Raw genomic sequence first — 20,343 nt, forward strand, 5'->3', positions numbered from 1 at the left:
AGTATGATGTTGATAAGCCCTTGAAGCCCTCCTACCCCCAGCGTGTGTGTCTTGGGGTAGGAGGCAAAAAATACTATACTGTACTTTTTAGATCTAGCGTTGTTTTACACGGACCCACGCACCCTTTGCCCCACTTGCAGGGGACGTGTGTTCGTGTGCTTCACCTTGTAAATGTTGTTCCTGGTCCCCAAGCAGTGGAAGAAGTTTGAAAGGAGACGTTACGGTAGGAAACTTGCCAAAGAAGCGTCCGAGGGTAACATGCCCCCGATGACTCCTGTGGTGGCTGATCCGTCGGGATAGTTTCTCCCTCCCAGCAAACTCACCCTTCTTGGTGCTTCTCCCTCAGGTGAGGACTCCCCCTCCCCTTCCTCGTACGTTTCATCAGGTGTGGAAGGACATCCTCTCTGGGGTCTCTCCTTGCTCTTTGGGGCAAATTTTTTCCCTAGAATGAGTAGAGGCTTCCCATTTTGACCCGACTTTGTCCTCAGGTTTCGGGTGGAAGCGTCCTCTGTTGGCCAGGTATCCGATCTGACATCTGCCTGGCGTGCTGTCACTGGAGGGTCTGGTGTCACACTTGTCTTGTGCTCCGGTGACGACCCACTCAGCCACTGCTTCCACCACCACGACTGTCACCATTTCGTCTTTCGGCAAGCTGCCTGTGGCGGTGGCCTCTCACCTCGACAACCAGGTTTTGGCTGCTCGTGCCACATTCCACTCCGTGCCACTGCCTCCTGGGTTCCTGGTCCCGTTATCCCTGCCTGGCCCCTCGCACATGGTGACATCGTCGATGCCTTTCATGACTGTGCCTTCTCCTGTTGCTTGACCCACGCTTCCCTGACACTCGGCCTGGCCTGGCTCCCCATGCGCCACCCATGCCTCTGACCCTGACTTTGTCTCTGAACTGTCCTGGCTCCCATGCTGCTGTATCTGCCCCGGTAGCTGCTGGCCCGAGCACTGTTTCCGCTACCCGGGTTGCGCCTGCTTCTGCGGCCCCCCTGGTTGCTCCTGTGTCTTCTGCTGCTCCTCTGTGGTTTTGGGACCTGACTACGATCCTGAGGAAAATGGCGAAGAAGAATTTGAAGAAGAGATCGAGGAAGGTGTCGTCGTCTTTGTCTTCGTCGTCTGCTGCCTCTTCTTCCTCTTCTCCTTCTGAGACTCCTTGGCCAAGGAAGAAGAAGCCTGCCTCTCCCCTCCCAAGAAGTCTCGCACCGAGACCTCTAAGGGACTGCCTCCTTCCACAGGGAAAGCAGTGGGTTCTCTCGTTGGCTCTTCCCGATCCTCGGATCAGGGAACCGCTGAGTTGACCCCTGGGTCAGTCGTATCGGGAGCCGAGGGCGTGCAGACCACGGTTTGTATTCCCCCCTGCTGCACTGAAGAAGCCTGCTTCTAAGGTTAGTGGATCCGTGTCCGACACCTGGGTATCCCAGGCATCTGCCACTCTTAGTACCCGGGATCCCAGGCATGCTGGTGCTTCTTCTGTTACCAAGCCAGGTTCCCGGGAAGGTGTACCGGTCCCTCAGGTCTGGACACCTGGAGAAGCAGAGAAGAGGTCCCCTGCTCAGTCTTCCCGAGAGGTTTTGACCTCGAAGAAGACTGGGGCGCGTCAAGAGGACGGCACAAGTTTGCGCCAGCCAGCCGCACGCTTGACTCTTCCCAGTCCCCGGCTACGTTCATGCGGCCACCCTGGCTTGGGGGACGCTCGACTCACGCGAACCGTTCTGCTCTCCACGGGAGACTGCTTCTCCCAGGAGAAAGCGCTCTCCTTGACCCAGGTTGCCATCATCATCACAGGTTAGTGGCCGCTCCAGGCCCGCTGCTCGTGTTGGTTCTGTCAGCAAGGCCAGTGGGAGCGCCCGATCCTCCTCGCCTGTCCCCTTTACCTCTTGGGCTCCTCCCAGGGGGCGCGAGTCAAACAGGAAGAACTCTGGTGAGTTGTCTCCCCAGAGTTCTACCTCGGGGGTTGTACGTGCCTGACTCGGTCCTCAGTTTGGCCAGGTTGTATGCCGGTGTGGTGCAGGATGGATCACGGGGGTCTGCCGAGGTTCTCCCTCCTGCAGGGAGAGTAGATCGAGAGGACCGCACCCTGGAAGGATTCGAGGGTCCTCTTCCCCAGGACGCGGACACCCCCTAGATACAGAGGACGTTTGCTGAGGTAACTGCGCTGATTCGTCAGCACAATGACCTTGGGGTAGGGACCAAGGCCTTGTCAGTGGATCATCCGTTACGCCTCGAATCCTACTGGGAACCCAAGAAGGAACCCAAGCCTTCAGTGGGGCTGCCCTGGTCTACACTTGCCAAGGGGGTACTCGATCAGGTAAATAGTCTTGTGTCTGGGCAGGACAATTCTCTCCAGTCGAACCACTCGGACAAGCTACTTCCCTCTCCTCTGCCTCGCCAGAAGCGCTTCTACACACCGTCGGAGAGGTCATTGCCACCTAAGCAAGTTGACCCAGACCTGGTTTGTCTAGATCTGGGTCTCTCGATGCAGCAACTTTGCAGAGAGTATCTCCCTCTCTCAGCAAGAGGCCGCAACCCTGGAAGCCACCGCCGTGGCGGCCTTCCAGGCAGTCTCCTGGCTGGATCTGTTGTCCTTCACAGTATCCAAGGTGGCTGCTTCCTCGGGTGCTATCGTACCCAGGGAGGACTCTGCTTTCGGGAGACTGTGCCAGTCTGGAGGTAGGGCCATCTCCTACCTCGCCCACCAGACAACAAACCTGTGGGCTAACCTGGTCCTGAAGTGAAGGGATGCCGTTCTTTCTCGCTTCTCCAGGTCTGTGGGGTCCAAGTCAGCAATGACCCTACGGAACGGACCGTTGCTGGGGTCTACCTCTCTCTTCCCTAGAGAGTTGGTGGACGCTGCGGTGGACAAGCGCTGGGCCGATGACAGCGACTGGCTTGTCCACCAGGCATTGGACAAGACCTCATGGTCTTCACCTTCCACTGCAGCCAGGCCCTCAGGTCAGGCTAGCACTTCCTCTGCCCCTAAGAATTCCCAGTCTTCGAAGGGGTCCCGTGGAAACACTCAGCCTTCTTCTTCCTCTAGAAAGGGTGGGTCTCCTTGCCCCTTTCAGCCCTCTTCCCAATCCGGAAAAGGGGGCAAGGGGAAGAAGAAGAAGAAGGGGAAACGCTAGGGGCGGCATTACCCCCAAATGCTGCTGAAAGTGGGGGTTGCTTGTCGAGCCATTGGGCAACATGGCAGCGACACAGAGCCAAGACCTGGATAGTGGGTGTCCTTCGGGAGGGATATCTACTACCCTTCGAGTCCTGGCCTCCCCTCAGCTACTCTCCAGTCCGTCTCCGCTCATACGTCCAAGGAACTCCGAAGGACTCTGCAGTACAGCAAGAAGTGCAAGCCATGCTGAGCAAGGGTGCTGTAGAAGTCGTGTCGGACCAGTCTCCAGGCTTTTACAGCCGTGTCTTCCTCATAAAGAAGGCCTCAGGGGGATGGAGACCAGTCATAGACCTCTCTCCCCTGAGTCGATTCATTTGCCAGACTCGGTTCACGATGGAAACAGCGCGATCCGTACTTGCCTCCATCAGGGAGAATGACTTCATGGACTTGAAGGATGCGTATTTCCAAATACCCATTCATCCGTCCTCTCGCAACGTACCTCCGCTTTATCTTTGGGGAGACGGTCTTCCATTTCAGGGCACTCTGCTTCAGGCTCTCGACCGCTCCCCAGGTGTTCGCGAGAGTCTTCTCTCTCATGTCAGCTTGGACCCACTCGCACGGGATACGTCTATTGAGGTATCTTGATGATTGGTTTGTCCTGGCGAGCTCCCGCTCGCAGTTGCTGCAGGACAGAGACCTTGGGATCATGGTGAATCTCGAGAAGTCAGATCTCACCCCCCAGTAGAGGATAAAGTACCTGGGCCTGCTGATAGACACGGTAGCAGTGAAAGTCTTTCCCTCGGGCTCTTGTATCAGCAGATTTAGGCAGACAGCACAGCTGTTCCTGTTACGACAGGAGCAGCCAGTCCGGCAATGGCAAGTTGTCATCGGTCACCTGTCGTCGCTGGAGATGCTGGTAACTCATGGGTGTCTGCACCTGTGGTCTCTACAATGGAGACTGAAGGAGTATTGGTCCCAGTCCTGAGACCCCCAGTCCTTTCTCATCCCTCTTTCCGAGGAGGTGAGAGAGGACCTTCGCTGGTGGATGAACGACAGGAACCTCTTGATAGGAGTATCCCTGCATACTCCCCCTCCGGACATGCTGCTGTTCTCAGACACATCGACCGAGGGATGGGGTGCACACCTGGAGGAGTTGCTGACTTCGGGAGTGTGGCACCAAGACAACAAGCACCTTGACATCAACATCCTGGAACTCAAGGCAGCCTTCCTGGCTCTCCAAGAGTTCCAGGATCAAGTGATGGGACACTCCGTGGTACTGATGAGCGACAATACCACGGTAGTGGCATACGTCAACAAGCAGGGGGATCTAGTATCCCTCCTGCTCCACGAGTTGACAATGCAGGTGCATGAGTGGGCCATGGCTCACTCGGTAGAGCTGTCAGCCAGGTACATTCCAGGTGAAGATTATTACCCGCTTCTTGTGGAGAAAAATTAACACCCTTGCAGACGAATTGAATTGCTGCAATCAGGTGTTGCTGATGGAGTGGACTCGGGACTCCGTTGTATGCGATGATTTCTGGGAACTTGGATACAAACCAGCTGTGGACCTCTTTATAACATCGAGAAATCATTGTTTGCTTCCCTGTTGCTCCCCAGTCCTGGACCCACCCGCATGGGCGATGGATGCCATGCTCTTGGATTGGATAGGCCTGGATGTCCACGCCTTCCCACCTTTCAGATGATCAGGGAGGCAATCAACAAGTTCTCCTCTCACCAGAACGTCTCAGGTGACCCTGATCGCTCTGTTCTGGCCCAGGAAGGAATGGTTTCTGGATCTGGTGTGTCTGCTAGTGGACTTCCCAAAACTTCTGCCACAAAGGCAGTCGCTGTTCAAACAGCCCTACTTCCTCAGGTCCCATTAGGGATTGTCCTCTCTGGCCCTGACAGGGCTTCAGACTGTCAGGAGCCTCCTGACAAATCCAGACCAGGAAAGGCTGCTCCCAATCCAAGTGGTTGGTTTTCAGAGGATGGTGTCTCCCAACAAAATAACATCTCATCTTCTGAAACCTCTATAAAGAGTTAGCTAACTTTTTCCATTCCTGAGGACTGACAGGAAGTTGTCTCCCTCTACCATCAAAGGGTATAGGTTATTGTTTGAAGACCTCAGCGACCTTATCAGTTCCTTTGAAACCTCCAAAATAGAAAGCCTGAATTGCTCTTCTGGAATTTGGATGTTGCCCCTGCGAAGTGACTCTCGTTCTAAGGAGCTCAACTTTCAAACACCTCAGCTCAACCTCTTTTAAGAATCTCACCCTCAAGACAGTCTCTCTTGTGGCATTAGCAATCACTAAACGTGTTAGCGAAGGGCAAGACTTTCAACATGAGATTAGACTTTTCAAATGGAAATGCAGTATACTCTCTCTCCCCTTAGTTTCCTCACCCAGAATGAGAACCCTTCCAAGCCATGGCCTCTCGTTCCTTATTAAGAGTAACGGACATCCTCGAACCAGAGGAGGAAGAGACTTCTTTGTCCTGTGGTGCTTGCAGTACTACCTTCAGAAGACTGACAAGGTCTGGTGCTCGACTTGAAGAACTGGCTCACACCAAGAAAGAAGTCAAAGAATGCACTTTCTTCCTTCCTTAGAAGTTCATTACAGAAGTGCATTCTCAAGTTCAAGATGTTTTATCTTTCCTTAAGGTCAAAACTCACGAGGTTTAAGCACTGGCACACAGCCCGGAGTGCCCCTCTTCTTCAACTCACTTGATGCCTGTTTCGTCAGTCTGCTGCATCCGACCGATTGGCGTCAACTTCAGACTGTGGAGTGTTCGGCGCCAACATTTGGGCGCTCGGCATCAACAGTGGGGCACTCGACACCAATCTCCAGGCACTCGGCATCAACTTCAGATGGCTGGCATGGTTGGGAGAAAGGAAGCATGGGGGCTCTTTGTCCCTCTACTGTCTCTTCACCTTGTTGTAAGGTCATTGAGTTTAAGGGAAACCTCAGCTTTTTGTTGGGCGAGTTGGTAGAGCTGTGGACTGGCACTCGCCAGTCCCGAGTTCGAGTCTCCAGCCAGGTTGATGAAGAGTTAGAGGTATTTATTTCTGGTGATAGAAATTCATTTCTCGACTATAATGTGGTTCGGACTCCACAATAAGCTGTAGGTCCCATTGCTAAGTAACCAATTGGTTCTTAGCCACGTAAAATAAGTCTAATCCTTCCACCCAGCCCTAGGAGAGCTGTTAATCAGCCCAGTCATCTGGTAAAACTAAGGTACACTTAAGGGAAACCTGGGGGCACAGTGTACCTGGAGTACCCACCAGTTTTCAATGGGGTGGTGGTTCTTAATTTTGGTTGAAGGTGACAGTGCTGTGTTTATTCTGGTCTATGCCCAGGGCAAGGACGCTATTTTTTGTCTTTGTCAGCCATCGGTGAACTTCCATGGCTGCAAAATACCAACTGAAGTAGGGGCGACTCTTGGCTAATACTGCCACGCCCTCTACAGGTTAAGGTGATTGACGACCAGAGGTGGTACCTGCCTGAAGCAGCTCTCTTACCAAGTAAGGTACAACAAGTATTGACCCAGTGCTAGCAACTTTTCCAGTTCAAAGTCATTATCTTTGTTAATGTTTTGGATTAGAACATGTCCATGATTCCCACCTCCCCAGAATGTGGAATCACCTATGTAATTACTTAGTAAGTCACTTATGTAAAAATGATATTTTTATGATAAAATATAAAGTTTTATATATATAGTTATCAAGTAGTTATGTAATCTGAGCCCACCCTTCTTCCCTCATTGGACATTAGGCATCAAACGAATTGAAGCTCTATGCTGAGTTGTACCTATCAGTCCCGAAAGTGGGCAGGACCCTGTCACCTACACCAGCGATGGCAGCACCACCACGAAAATTTGAATTTCGTTAGATTGCCTTGTAGAAAGCTTGTAGCTGTGTAATTGCTTGATAAGTATATATAAAACTTTATTTTATCATAAAAATGTCATATTTCGCTACAGATGCCGTACCTCTGAGTCCAGTCTTTTACAGTCTGCCAGCAGCCTGGCATTGAATATTCCAAGTACTGTATATACTGTACAGTAAATTAATACAGTAACCTCACTTTGTTCCGACACAATATACAAACCATTAGTCCTTTACATTAGGAATTACTTACGGCGAAGCTGAACATGGCCATTAAACTCTTGAGCAAGGTGGTTAGGCAGTAACTACCGTCAGGTAGGTGGGAATACCCGCCTGCCCAGATGTAAACATTCCAGTTTGCTTTCTGCTATCGTGCATTGCAGACGTGTTTTCGGATCTCTTTGCCTGACTGTTGTTAAGCTCTTTATTATCCCAATGGGATCTTTCTGTATTTTTGTGTATGCATTGCGTGTGGTTGATATTTATTAATGCAAACCCATGATTTGTGATAGCCTTGCATAGCTGTTGTTTCCCTGTGTCTGTGTCTTGGGTTTGACAGCCAAGGGCGTATTTAGAGGGGGTAACTGAGTGGTAATGCCTCTCTTCCAGTAGCTCTTTTTATTTAGATACTGAAGCGTTCCCTGTGTATGTTGGGGATATAGATTGGGACATAATATCTTTGCTCCCCTACTTTGATTGGGATGTAAGAGTTCGCTCCCTTCTTGGGCTCCTGCCCTCCGTGTACAAGGGAATGACTACTTCCTTTCTACTTGTGTTAAGTGTTGTTTGTTCTGACGTGATATACAAACTGTCGGTCCTTTACATTAGGAATTACTTTCAGTGAAGGCTGGAAACGGCCGGTGAACTTTTCGAACAAGGTGGTTAGGCAGTTAACTACAGTCCGGGAGGCAGGAGTACCGCCTGCCCGGATCTAAACTTCCTGTTTGCTTTTGGCTGTTGTGCACTGCAGACGTGTGTTGCTTGCTCCTACCCCTGCCTTGAGCTTTTTTTTTTTCCGGTGGGATCTCTCTTGTTTTTTCTTTGATTGATGACGAATGTGGTTAAATCCTCTTGTAGAGGCCCTCCTTCCCCAGTATGTTTGTCCTGGGGTGGGAGGCAAGAAATTTAACACTTTCAACTAGCGTTCTTTGGACCCACATGCCCTCTGCCCTCCTTGCAGAGGACGTGTGTGTATCACGTCTTCTCCCTGTTCAGAGTGTTGTTCCTGGTCGGCCGAGCAGTGGGCGAAGTTTAAGGGGAGGAGGCAATACTGTAGGAAGGCCGCCCAAGGCGTTGTCCGAGGGTAATGCCCCCGACAGCTCCTGTGGTGGCTGATCCGTCAGGATCGTTTCTCCCTCCCAGCAAGCTACCCTTCTTGCTGCCTCTTCATCGGGTGAGGACTCCCCTTCCCCTTCCTCATTCGTTTCATCTTGTGGAAGGCTGCAAGCGGATGTTCTGGACATCCTCTTTTGGGCCTCCTGCTTGCCAGGGGTGAATTTTTTCCCGGAGCAGTAGAGGCTTCCCTCTTTAACCCAACTTTGACCTCAGGCTTGGGTATGGAAGCATCTGGTGGTGGCTAGGTACCTGATCTTGCCCCTGCCTGGCTGCACCTGGAGGGATTGGTATCACATTTCTCCAGCGCTCGGTGATGACCCACACAGCCACCATCCACCACCACGACTGTCACCATGTCATCATTTGGAAAGCTTCCTGTGACGGTGGCCTTGCACCTGGACACCAAGGTGTCTGCCGCTCCTGCCACATTCCACTCTGTGCCGCTGCCTCCTGGTTTCGTGGCCCCTCGCAGATGGTGACTTCGTCGGTCACATTTATGTCCATGCCTGCTCCTGTTGCTGACCCATGCTCATTCCAGACCATGGTTCCGGCCCCTGGCTGCCCTGACTCTTGCCCCGGCCTAGCTTCCCATGCACCACCCATGCTCCAACCCAGGCTTCATCTCCATCCATCCATACTGGCTATTCTGGCTCCCGCCTGCTGCACTCTCCTGGTGCTGCTGGCCTGAGCACCGCGTCTCCACTATCCGTTGCACCTGCTTCCTGGCCCCCTGGCTGCGCCTGTGTCCTCTGCTGCTCCTTCATGGATGGGGACCTGACTGCCATCCTGAGGAAGGTGACGAAGAAGAAATCAAGAAGGGATCGAGGAAAGTGTCGCCCTCCATTGTCATCTTCGCCTACATCTTCTTCATCTTATCTTTGTCTTTGTCTTCTGCTACCTCTTCTTCCTCTTCTTCTTCCGAGGCTCGCCAGCCAAAGAAGAAGAAGCCTGCCTCCCAAGAGGTCCCTTGAGACTTCTAAGGGACTGCCTCCTTCCACAGGGAAGGCAGTGGAACCTCTCGTTGGCTCTTCCCAGTCCACGGACCAGGAACCGATGCGTTGACCCCTGGGTTTTGTGTTTCAGGAGCCGAGGGTGTGCAGACCTCGGTTTGCACTCCCCCCTGTGCTGAAGAAGCCTGCTTCTAAGGCCAGCGGACCGTGTCGGACACTCGTTTGCAAGCCTCTCCGAGTGCTTGGGTTCTAAGGAGGCCCGAGCACCCTAGTAAGGTACAGGAGAAACCTCTCTCTTGTCAGACTCGGGCGCAGGACGGGAGAAAGAGTCCCGGGCATGCAGGTGCCTCAGACTCCTCCTGCTGGTACTTGTTGAGTGCCAAGCCAGGTTCCCAGTGCACCGGTCCTCGGGTCCAGACACCTGGTGAGGTAGAGAAGAGGTCCCCTGCTCAGTCTCCCGAGAGGTTTCAGCCAAGAAGACTGGGGTTCGGCCTCTAAAGGACAGCACGAGTTCTCGCCAGCCAACTGCGTGCTCGACTCCTCCCAGCCCCGACCATGTTCGTGTGGCCAGCCTGGCTTAGGCGAGCCGAGTCGCTCTCGACTCATGTGAGCCACTCTGCTCTCCTCGGGAAAGCGTTCTTTCTCGACCCGGCTTGCCGTCATCACCTGCTGGGATGGTTACTGCTCCCGGCCTGCTGCTCCTGTTGGTTCTGCTAGCAAGACCGGTGGGAGCACCTGATCCTTCTCGCCTGTCCACTCTACCTCCTGGGCTCCTCCCAGGGGGTGCGAGTCGGACAGGAAGAACTTTGGCTAGTTTTCTCCCCAGAGTTCTACCTCGGGGGTGTAAGTGCCTGGCTTGGTCCTTGGTTTGGCCAGATCTTACACCCGGGTGGTGCAGGAAGGATCACGGGGGTCTGCCAAGGTTCTCCCTCTTGCAGGGAGAGTAGATCAAGAGGACCATACCCTGGAGCGACTTTTAAGGGTCCTCTTCCCAAGATGCAGACACCCTCGATATACAGAGGACTTTTGCTGAGGTAATTGCGCTGATTCAAGCCACAACAGGGTTGCCCTCTGGAAGGACCACGGCCTCTTCTGTGGATTGTCCATCGGGTCCACTCTTGCGGAGGGGTTTAGGTTCAGGTGAATGGTCTTGTGTCTGGGCAGGACAATTCACTTTTCGAACTGCTTGGACAAGCTTTATTCCCCTCCTCTGCCTCGAGAAGCGTTTCTATATGCCTCGAGAGGTCACTGCCGCCTAAACAGGTTGACCCGACCTGGCCTGCCTAGCTCCAGGTCTCGTTTCAGCAGCTTAGTGCAGAGAGTATCTACCTCTCACAGCAAGAGGCCGCAACCCTGGAAGCCACCGCCATGGCAGCTTTCCAGGCAGTCTTCTGGTTGGATCTGTGGTCTTTCACTGTATCCAAAGTGGCTGCTTCCCTCAGTATTCAAGTTCTTCACTGGATGGGTTCTTGGCTCTGGCTAGCACTCTGCGGGCGCAGTTTTTTCTCCGACCGCCAGTGAAGAATTAGCTGGAATTTATTTCTGGTGATAGAAGTTCATTTCGTTATAATGTGGTTCAGATTCCACAATAAGCTGTAGGCCCCGTTGCAAGGTAACCAAATTGGTTCTTAGCCACATAAAATAAACTCTTTCATCCTTTAGGCCAGCCCCAGGAGAGCTGTAAATCAGCTCAGTGGTCTGGTTAAACTAAGGTATACTTATCTTTTTCAGTTTCTATTGTACCTGGAGAAGACTTTTCTTTTGGGAGACTGTGCCAGTCTGGAGGTAGAGCCATCTCTACCTCGCCCACCAGACGGCAAACCTGGGGGCTAAGCTGGTCTTGAAGCAGAGGGACGCCGTTCTTTCTCGCTTCTCCAGGTCCGTGGAGCCTGAGTCGGCAATGATCCTGCAGAACGGACAGTTGCTGGGATCTATCTCTATCTTCCCTAGAGAGTTGGTGGATGCCACGGTGGATAAACGTCGGGCGGATGACAGCACCCGCTTGTTAACCAGGCAGTGGCCAAGACCTCCGGGTCTTCGTGTTCCACTGCGGCCAGGCCCTCGGGTCAGGCTAGCTCTTCCTCAGCCCCTAAGAAGCCCCAGTCTTCAAAGGGATCCCGTTGAAACACCCAGCCTTCTTCTTCCTCTGGAAAGGGTGGGTCTTTCCGCCCCTTTCAGCCCGCTTTCCAATCCAGTAAAGGGGGCAAGGGGAAGAAGAAGAAGGGGAAATGCTAAGGGCTGTGTTCCCTCTAAATGCTGCCGGTTGTGGGGTGGGTGCCTGTCCGCCATTGGGCAATATGGCAGCGACACGGGCCGAGACCTGGATAGTGGATGTCCTTCAGGAGGGATATCTACTACCCTTTGAGTCTCGGCCACCCCCTCACCTACACTCTGGTCCATCTCCTCGCACCTTTTTAGGCAATCCAAGGCTACACCAAGGACTATGCACCCAGAGCAAGAAGTGCAGGCCATGTGAGCAAGGGTGCTGTGGAAGTCGACCGGACCGGTCCCAAGTGGCCAAGACCTTTGGGTCTTAGTCATCTCGACTTTCAGAGCTCAAGCCAGCCCCCTCAACTCCTAAGAAGTCCCAGGCTTGCAGAAGATTGCAGAACACATAGCCCTCTTCTTCCCTTCTAGGAAAGTGGCATAACTGTGTCTCTTTCCACCCATTTCCATAAGGGAGGAGGGAAAAGGGAAGAGAGAAAGAAGTATCAACTGGGAAGAAGTTCTCCTACTGCTGATGCCTGAATGAAATGATACTTATCAAGTCTCTGGAGCTGGCAGCGACATTGCTGAGACCTGGGAATGGATTCCTTCAGGAGAAGTATCTATTTCCCTTAGGTCTTGGCAATTCTTTTCATTGAACTTCCATCCCGCTTCCTCTCCCGTGCTCCTGATTCGGGAAATGCCAGCCTGGCTGGAGCTAATTGTCTTGGTATCCTGTCATCTGGCAGAAGCTTCCCCATGGTGGAGAATGGAGGTCTGCTTCCATTCCTCTGCCCTTCTTTCCTCTTTAAAGCATGAGGAAAGAGTTAGGCTAATGCTTAATTGAAGGAACCTTCGATTATGCTTGCATATTCCCCTCACATCGTGTGTCTACTTACGAATTCACCAATTGAGGAATAAGCGCACACTGGTAGAGACTTTGTCTTGAAGGTGTGTGACCAAGACGATTAGTACCTTCTCATCACCGTCCTGTGCTCAAGGCAGCCTTTTGGCCGTCCGAGAATTCAGGATGAGTTTTGCGACACTCACTGGTTTCGTTGAACAACAAAACCACAGTAGTGGCATTTGTCGACAAACAAGAGGTAATCGTTTTTTTCTTTTGTTTCATCTGTCGACACTTGCAGGTACTCGAGTGTTCTGTAGCACACTTGACAGCTCAATTAACCAGATGCATTCCTGGTGGGGATGTATTGGTAGGCAGCCTGGCCTCGGGTTTGAGTGATCAGGACAGAACGTGCTGCTCACTCTTTCTTCATTAAGATTCATGAAGAGACTGCTCGACTGAGTAATCCCTACCATCTTTCTGTTGCCTCCCTGCACAACAAGTCGGTAGTTTTTCCCACTCCTTCATACCAGACCCAGGGGCCTGCTCTGGTGAGGCATGCTGTCTTTTGGGGAAAAATATGATATCTGTGTTTTCCCTCCGCATTTGTCTGTTTTGCTAGGGGTTCAAAGCATTGCTTAACCTGAGTTACAGACAAATGCTGGAAGACTTTTGCCTTCATCCGACCTGATAGCCGAGGCATCGAGAAGAGTTCTGCTTGACCCAACCTCCTGTAGCAGCTACACAAGAAGCGGTTCTTGAGGCAGTACATCCCTGTGTGTTCAGGACTTGGAGACCTTCCAGTTTTCCTTGCAAGCACAGGCTTTCTCGCTGAGCGTCAAAAAATAGCTGAATATCTCCTGAAGTCCTCTGCAACAGTGTCCCAGGGACTGGATCCATTTTCACTGGTAGGCATCGTTGATGGAACTTCTTCTTGGGTCAGAGTCTCTCTTCAAGTCTGGACTTCCTCGTCTTCTCAGCAGAGGGTTGCTTCTCTCCCTTTCATTTGTGAAGAACATAGGCCCTTGCAACCTAGTCTTCTATCTGAAGTAGCCTTCTTCTCCTCAGTCAAGATTTAGCTACGGACAAGAAGCTTCTTCGGTCTTGCTGTCGCAGGGAAATGTTCCCTGGGTAGTATGTGACTCTCGTTTAGGGTCCCTGTCCCGTGCTCTGCACGTGCCCTTGCGAGAGTCATTGGATAGGACCATCTCTCATCTTGCTTTGGCCTTGGCATAGAAGATGGAAGAACAGGTGAAGGGGATCAGTACCTCGACTCCTTCTCAGATGTCGTAGGTGGACTCCAAATCCATCGGCATCTTCTGTCAGGTTCGAGTTCTTCTTGTTCCCCTCCTCCTTGGACTTTGTGTCGATGATCCAGATCATTCGTTACTTTGTCCTATTAGGGAGCTGTGGTACTTTCCGAAAATGCTCGACATTCCTAACCTAGATGTTGTTGACGTTTTCGCTAGTACTGTCTCTCCCAAGGAAGAAGTGTTTAAGGACACATCTTTCTCTTAACTTTGTGAAGCAGTCGAAGGAGGTACTTGGCAGCTGACGACGACGATACCGATACCTTCTACCCGAGAGCTCGCGAAGCTAATAGCTTGGTCCATCCCTCTTTCCAGAAGTTTCTGTTGGTCTGGAAGCAAGACATGGTCTCATAGACCACACTCTCGTCTACCTGTGGTCTTTCCCACAGGCCCTTGGAACGTATTTTTCTTGGCCCTGTGGTGGCTGCTCAACAAGTTGTGTTTTCTTACCCGGCTCCTTCAAGAGGACACGTAGCATCTCACCTAAGGTGTTGGTTCTGGAAGTGAGAAGGATACCTAGAGTGACTGGCCAATCTTCCTCCTCCTTCTCCGTCCTCCTACTTCTCCTCGTTTGGGATGAGAATAGGACTCGAACCAATACTTGCTGGATCTGGCGCTGATGTGGTAAGACTACACACCGAGCACCCGTTCTATTTTTCTTCTAGAGTCAGAAGCAATTCCACTCCTTCCCTTAGCAAGGGAAGGAAGGAGAGACTGGCAATAAGGGAAACCCTATCTTGGCTCTTCTTTATTGTCTCTGATTCTAGATTCTTCTTTTGTAGGAGTTACGTTTCCTCACTCATGGGAAAAGGTCCAGTATCTGATATTTGATCTTGTAGTTCCTGCACTCCGATCAATATGTCAGAGGCACGGTACTCCTCCTCGCTCTGTTGACCAGGAGAGGTAGCCCAGGTGTGCAGAACTCCAGTCAGTTCCGGAGACTCACTCAGATTCCTCCCTCCAACCAGTGAGTCTTCCTAATGTAAAGGACCGAGGGTTTGTATATTGTGTCGGAACAAATCAAATTTTTGAAAGTAAATTGTATTTTACCTAGCTACAGTATACAAACCTGAGTTCCTTTACATTATATACTATGCCCACCTCATGCCACCCCTCAATCTGAATGTGGACCGAAAGGCAACCTGGAATGTTTACATCCGGGCAGACGGGTATTCCCGCCTACCTGGCAGTAGTTACTGCCTAACCACCTTGCTCAAGAGTTTAACGGCCGTTTCCGGCCTGCACTGAAAGTAATTCCTAATGTAAAGGACCTCAGGTTTGCATAGTTAGGAAAAATACAATTTACTTTCAAAAACTGATTTTGTTTGTATCATATCAATAGAGCTAAGGGTCATGTGGATTCCTGCAAAACTAATGAAAAACAGTGTCACAAACTGGAAATCTTATCCGTCACTGTAATGCCGATGTTCAGGCTGCGGAATATCAAGATTCCTGCTGTGTTGACGTCTCCTGTATTTCAGGTGCATCGGTTTTATTTTCTATTCCTTCACATTTATTTATTTGTCAGCTTTTCGTGTACTATCTTGTCTTTCTCATTCTGCAGGCTGATTTCCCTTTGGAGCCATGTTGGGTTTATTACAGTCAGTTTACTCTGTCTATAAGGGTTTTCAGCTGAAGATTTGAAGTAAAAAAATGCGGTCCCATTGTCAAGCAAAATGGCTTTGAAGGTGTTTCTATTAGGGACAACACCACACTACTTTGCCTACATGACAAGACTTCTTTTTGACCACAATACTCTACTTGACATTCCTTTGTAGCAGTGGTTCTCAACCTTTTTATTACCACGCCCCCTCTAAGAGCTGGTCCTTCCCTCCACGCCCCCTTGCATCTATGAGTAAAATTCCTCCCAGATTAGGAGGAAAATAAAAAAAAAAAGAGAGAAAGAGAAGGAGTTCAGAGGACAGGGAGGGAGGTAAATAATTACAAAATAATGGTAAGCCTAGCGAGTCTAACTAGAGTGGTAGACTATAGGAAACTAACGTTAAAAGGCTACTTTTTAATTTCTTTATAAACTTCTGGATATTAGTTCCTCACTCTTGTTAAGAAAATAACGAATATAATTCTAGAATTTTTTAATTTTCCCTAGGCTTCACGCCTCCCCTAGAAATTGCTGACGCCCCCCTAGTGGGGCGCGCCCCCCAGGTTGAGAACCACTGCTTTATAGGAAGCTGGGAATACATTCAATTCAATTGAACTGCTCTTTATTTCTCAAAAATGGTGTGAATTAGAAAGAGAAAAGGGAGGTAAACAGGTTTAAAGGAGAATTGTAGTCACATAAAACATCGATTATTTTACTTCAGCAGCCTGAGCGAGGTTTGAATAGGGGACTTAAGGATGTACTGTATGCTTGCTTTAGTCTTCAGGACATATATTGACGTTACTGAGGAAAACATTAATGCCTGTATACTAATGTAAGCCTAATACTCTTCCTGTATATTTATAGTGATCAGTTTCTTTATCTTGCAGATAATTCGTGATGCAGAGGTCCTCAGAAAGTGAAGTGTGAAGTAATGGTTAAAAAGGGAATATATTTCTTGGTCTTGTTGGGAACCTTTTAAGACCGGTGTCCATTTTATTTTTCTGTAAGTATTGAAAAGATTATTTGTATGTTTATGAGCACTGTCGTTCATGTATGATTTAAATTACAGTATAACTCTTGAGAATAGGAAATTTCTAACTGTTTAGGCTTAGGTCTCTTGGCATCAGAATTAAAAAGCAAAATTCATTTGTTCCCACGAGTATATTGCACATGCCTTCATCTGTTATATGGGAATACAGTATCTATAGCAAGAAATGAAAGTCTTCGAATCATAATACTTTGGTCTGCAGACCTTTCCTTTTGGCTTGTTTCAAGTTGAGAAATTTCGACTGAGTTGTATTTTTTCATTTGTGTACTGTGAAGGTTTGTTGTGGATGTGAGATAGTGTGTGTGAGTACAGTATGTGGCTGCTTTGTATCATCCATGTACAGTATGTTGATTCTAGTACCATTGTTCCTTTTGCATGGGCAGTTTGTGCTGAGAATATTCCTTGTGACAGCCAAGAAGAGAAAGACCACTAAGTCTCTGTGGGCAGGTAATACTCCTCCCTTCACTCTTGTCTCGTTTTGGCACCAACTCTGCTGTGACACATGTGGACAACTAAGTTGGGCTCTCTGTTCATGATTGGACTGGTATGTCTGATGTTCATCCCCTACACAGTCATTAACCAGTCTCCTGCATATGTCAATCCTTCTGTGGTGCTGGGGTCTCCCTGGGTTTCCTGGGAGTTACTGAACATACTTTGGAGGTCCCTTGGTAAGTACAGTAGGTGGAACTGTCCTTTGTTAACCAACTTGGGGCATTTGGATGCTGCCAAAATCTCTCATGCTGCCCATGCTTTGAAAATGGATCCCCTTCTGTTACTCTGACTCCTGGCCCTGCATGGACTCTTGTTTCAATGATGTCATCCCCTAGTGAAGCAGAGGATCTGAGTGAGAGGCAGAGAAGGTGGCTGCCTCCCCCAGCATCCTCCTTGTTGATCTTGAGCTCTTCTTCTTCTGTCTCCCTTTTCATCATCAGAGAGGGAGGAGAATGGACTCTTTAGGAGAGGAGATGAGGTTTGGACTCTCGTCCTGCTTACTGCATCTCTCCTGAGTTGTGGTGGGGGAAACTGCACTTCTTGGTTTATGAACATCCTGGCTCTTCATAATCAGTTTGGTATGTCGAAGCGCACACTCACAGCTGTTCACCCTTACACAGTACCTGTACTGTCTCTTACGGTGTGTCTACTGTGCACCAAATTGCTTGCCACTCATGTGACTGGTCTCCATTTGCTAAAGCACCACCAGTCCATGAAGTCACTCCTGTAGCTCTTGAAAGGGGCGTTTCTTGCTGGAGGGAGTATATTGGAAATGTCAGGTACTGTCAAGTGTTCCTCAGCTGAGGTGTAACAGGAATTGGGCCCCTTCTCAGGAGTTTAAGTGATGAGAAGCATCCTTTTCACTGGTAGGAGCGACTCATCAACAAATTTTGGTCTTCGGTTGTCTGCCTTCACAGAGATAATATCCTTTCCTCCTCTGTTATGAAGAGCTTTTACTCGGCCCTAGGTCAGGCATTCAAGACCTCACGCCTCTATAGAGTGGGATAGACTCGTTCTCAAGAGTCTTACTCAGGTGCTCAATTATTAGACTCCCACTGAGACTTTAGGAGGCAAATGTTCTCAAGAATTTTTGCACTTGCCTTAGCTTTGGTGAATTGAGCAGATGAGCTTCACTGTCTCTCATGCCAGTTTTGTGCTGCGTTGCTTCTTTTGTCTTGTTTGTGGTCAGTTGTAAAATTTCCTTCATCCTGACCAGCTCTAAGTAATGAAGTGTTAGTTTAGAAGGAATGCTCCCCTTCGTGGTCAGATTAGGACTCAGTGTCTTGTTAGGTCATTGTATACCCTTATTATTCACCCTAATTTAAAAGCCCCAGGTTCCTCTTGGGGGCACTTCTATTATCGTTAGATAAGTGGGACCAGCGTAATGGATTTTACTAGTATTTCCTAGAGGAATAAGCATCAAATTCTTTAAAATCAAATTAAGGTACAGGAGGAAAACCACTCTGAGAAATATGATTGGTCTCATGAATATCTACCAGTCTTTTGTAATGTGACAGTAATATTCAAAGTACTTTTTATCACCTCTCAGAGGAGATGACATCATCTTTGGGCAACAGACCACCGATGGATGGTCTCTTGTCTGTCAGTTTTTCATAATTTGTATTTTAACATAGATCTTTCACATACACAACTGATCCCTGATCTTCTCCTGCCAAGAGCGACTGGATTTGCAGAATAGCACCACCAATATGCAGTAAATGTGCCTCCCACACTGTCAAACGTCTCAGTTCCAGAGGTCCTTTGTTCTTCACACCGTTGGACAACAGTCTCCCTGTGGATGCTGTATAATTGGAACCTCATAAGCTCAAGCAAAGATATAACACATTACAGCGCTACCCTAAAATCATTCTCTTTTTATTTTTTATTTTAATAATTTACTTACATTTTCTTCTGTTTATTTATTAATTTGTTAATTTACTTTTTCTTTCTTAAAACTGATCTCTTCTTTATTTTACCATTACCTTCTGTTACCTCTTTCAAATGAGCACTAACATTCTTTGAAAGCTTCTTGAATTTCAAGTCAATGGCCCTGTGGGCCTGTTCCATGTGAATAGGTTTCATATTTTGAATAATAATAATAATATACAGTAACCCCATCAGATTCTCACTAGGGATGCATACTGCATCCCCAGCTTATAGCTAAAATCATAAATACTTAAAACCCCTCTAAAAACACTCAAAAACTGGCTGTTTTGATAGTTCAAAACACCAAAATCCTCTAAAATGCTTATACATGAGTATTTTAACAATTTTTTCACATAAAGCACATTTACTCATGAAAATAATATGAAAATACAGTAAGTAGTGAATATTTCTCAGTGAAAAATGCGAATGGGCGAGTTTCTGCAATTAGTGGTAGATACGTTCCACAGAGAAATCCACGAATACGTGAGTCTGTGAATAGTGAGACCTTGAATACAGGGGGTTTACTGTAATAATAATAATAATAATAATACTAATTTGTTCCGACATGGTATACAGGCCGTCGGTCCTTTACATTAGGAACTTTCGAACAAGGTGGTTAGGCAGTTAACTACCATCCGGGATGAGGGAGTACCGCCTGCCCGTGCATAAACACTCCAATTTGCTTTCGGTCGTCGTGTATTGCAGACATGCTTCTCGCTCTCTGACCTGACTGCTCTTGAGCTGTTTTCCCAGTGGGATCTTTCTTCTTTTCATCAATTATGAATGTTGATAAACCCCATAAGCCCCCCTTCCCCCAGCGTGTATGTACTGGGGTGGGAGGGAAGATGTGCAATAGCTTCCTGCTCATATTGATATTGTCAGGACCCTTCTCTAAGGGCTAACATACGTATACAAGACTTTGCAGAAAACAATAAATTTCAACCTATGTTCTCCAAAGTTAAAGTCAGGTGAGATAACAGTCAGTGTGCAAATATTAACAGAGAGGGATACAAATACAAAAAAGTAAAATATTATAATATATTTACAAACACGATACAGATAGAAATGATTGGCGGAACCACTACAAATACATCAGTATATGAATAGCATTCACACAATTACATAAGTATACGATAATAATTTGAGCAAAACACCCACACTATTGATTAGAGAAACCAAAAACAAATATTCTCAAGAATAAGGGGGTCCCAAAAGAAAGGAGAAAATAACGGCCAGAATGAAGCCTAACAATTAACGAAACTAAATTGCCCTAACAAAAACAAAGTGGCCACTAAGAGTTTTAAACTCCACAAAAATCCTTATATGAGAAACTGCAGGTTGATGCAATGAGACATAATGGAGTAAGGCAAAGCGAGAAGGGGTTCCCCACAACAGTTATTCAAAGAGGTGGGAAGGTATTCCCCACTGTTCTTTAAAGGTCTGCAGACCAACAGAACGATGTCCACACGGTAGGTCCACGTCTCTCTTATGTCATCAAAATTAAAAAAAAACTTATACCTGCTCACAGCGATGTTCCTCAGGCAGATACTGGCCCAAGGCTACAGCAAGATGAGGCAGCAGCGTTGCAGCAGGATATCACTGCGATGAAAGAGCGAATATATGCCGAATACAGGTGTT

The 20,343-nt window shown here is 48.7% G+C and overlaps 1 protein-coding gene across 1 annotated transcript in view; it reads left to right on the forward strand.

The window, feature by feature from the left end:
• Nucleotides 1–20,343, forward strand: part of LOC136855352 (oocyte zinc finger protein XlCOF6-like) — a 128,663-nt gene that overhangs the window by 76,631 nt on the left and 31,689 nt on the right. Inside the window, exon 2 of the mRNA XM_067132273.1 lies at nucleotides 16,127–16,242. The gene's annotated coding sequence lies outside the window, so the exon portion shown is untranslated. The remainder of the gene's footprint in view (nucleotides 1–16,126; nucleotides 16,243–20,343) is intronic.

Source organism: Macrobrachium rosenbergii, chromosome 31, assembly GCF_040412425.1.
Source record: "Macrobrachium rosenbergii isolate ZJJX-2024 chromosome 31, ASM4041242v1, whole genome shotgun sequence".
NCBI classification, from domain to species: domain Eukaryota; kingdom Metazoa; phylum Arthropoda; class Malacostraca; order Decapoda; family Palaemonidae; genus Macrobrachium; species Macrobrachium rosenbergii.